This window comes from Bison bison, unplaced genomic scaffold (genome assembly GCF_000754665.1).
Source record: "Bison bison bison isolate TAMUID 2011002044 unplaced genomic scaffold, Bison_UMD1.0 scf7180017864200, whole genome shotgun sequence".
Classification (NCBI taxonomy): Eukaryota; Metazoa; Chordata; class Mammalia; order Artiodactyla; family Bovidae; genus Bison; species Bison bison.
In genome coordinates this window covers 1256082-1257995 of record NW_011494772.1, presented here as the reverse complement: position 1 = coordinate 1257995, position 1914 = coordinate 1256082, and the positions used below count along the sequence as shown (strand labels likewise).

General features: G+C 34.8%; 1 non-coding gene across 1 annotated transcript; it reads right to left on the bottom strand.

Annotated features, from left to right (window-relative positions):
• Positions 1-682: 682 nt before the first annotated feature.
• Positions 683-755, bottom strand: TRNAY-AUA. The gene has a single exon. It is a non-coding gene; the product is annotated as a tRNA-Tyr (tRNA).
• Positions 756-1914: the final 1159 nt, after the last annotated feature.

The window sequence follows — 1914 nt, the reverse complement described above, 5'->3', positions numbered from 1 at the left end:
CAAATGGAATATTATCCAGGGGAGACCACATGCTAGACCAAGAAAAAAACAAATCTTAACAAATTTTAGAGAATAGAAATTATATGAAGCATTTTTTCCATCCATACTCATATGAAATTAAAAATCAACAACAGAAAGAAAAATGGGAAAGGAATAGATACATGGAGACTCAACAATGCACTACTAAAAATCCAGTGGTTCTATGAAGATATCAAAGAGAAAATCAGAAAATACTTTGAGACTAATGAAAGGCAAACACAACATTCCAAAATCTATAAGATGCTCCAAAAGCAATTGTAGGAAGAAGGTTTACAGTGAATGGACTGTCCTTAAGAAACTAGAAAAATCTCAAGTAAACAACCTAATTTAAAACCTAAAGGAATCAGAAAGAGAACAAGCAAAATCCAATGTCAGCAGAAGGAAGAAAATCGTAAAGATCAGAGAGGAAATAAAATAGAAACCAAATAAACAATAGAAAAGATCAATGAAACAAAGACTTTTTCGGTAAGATAAACAAAATTGATAAACCTCCACCCAGGCTCACAAAGAAAGAAAGTGAAGTCATTCAGTCATGTCTGACTCTTTGCGACGCCATCGACTGTAGCCTACCAGGCTCCTCTGTCCATGGGATTTTCCAGACAAGAATACTGGAGTGAGTTGCCATTTCCTTCTCCAGGGGATCTTCCCAGCCCAGGGATCGAACCTGGGTCTCCTGCATTATAGGCAGACACTTTTACCATCTGAGCCACCAGGGAAGTCTCACAAAGAAAGAGGGATGATCTAATTAAACAAAATAAGAAAACAAAAAAGTAGGAATAACCAGCACTACAAATATACCAAAAATAAATAAATAAATAGATCATAAAAAATACTACAAACAATAACTATGCCAACAAAATGGACAACCTAGAAGAAATGAGCAAATTTCCATAAACATACAACTTTCCACAAGTGAATCAAATAAAAACGAAACAAACAAATTGAATAAATCAACCACTACTAATGAAATTGAATTTGTAATAAAATAGTCCCAGTAAACAAAGGTTCAGAACCAGATGGCTTCACAGGGAAATTCTACTAAACACATTAAGAGTTAATACCTATACTTCTTAAATCATTTCAAAAACTTGAAGAAGAGGAACAATCTTGAATTCATTCAATGGGGTTACCAATGATACCAAAATAAGACAAAAACACCACAAACAAAATTTTTAAGAAAATTATAGGACAATATATTTGATAAACATAGATGCAAAAATCCTCAACAAAACATAAGCAAACTAAATAATATATATATAATATATATTATTATTATTGGATATATATATATATTATATCCAATAATATATATAAAAGGAGACTTCCTTGGTGGCACGGTAGATAAGAATCCACCTATCAGTGCAGGACACATGAGTTCAATCCCTGGTCTGGGAAGATTCCACATGCTGCAAAGCAACGAAGCCCATGTGCCACAGCTATTTAGCCCACATTTTAAAACCCACAAGCCACAATGCTGAGCCTATGCACCTAAACTACTGAAACCACGAGTTCTAGGGCCTGTGAGTTGCAACTATTGAGCCTGTGTGCCACAACTAATGAGACCTGCACATCCTAGAGCTCGCATGTTACAACTACTGAAGCCCTCACATCTAGAGCCTGTGCTCCGCAGCAAGAGAAGCCAGTGTGATGAGAAGCCTGTGCACTACAACTAGAGAAAGCCTGTTCAAAGAACAGAGACCTAGTGCAGTGAAACATAAAAAATAAATAAGTAAACATATATATATATGTGTGTGTGTGTGTGTATGTGTGTGTGTATATATATATATATATATATATATACATATATATATAAAGGACCACCTACTATGATCAAATTGGATTACTCCAGGAACACAAGGGTTGCTTATCATTTGG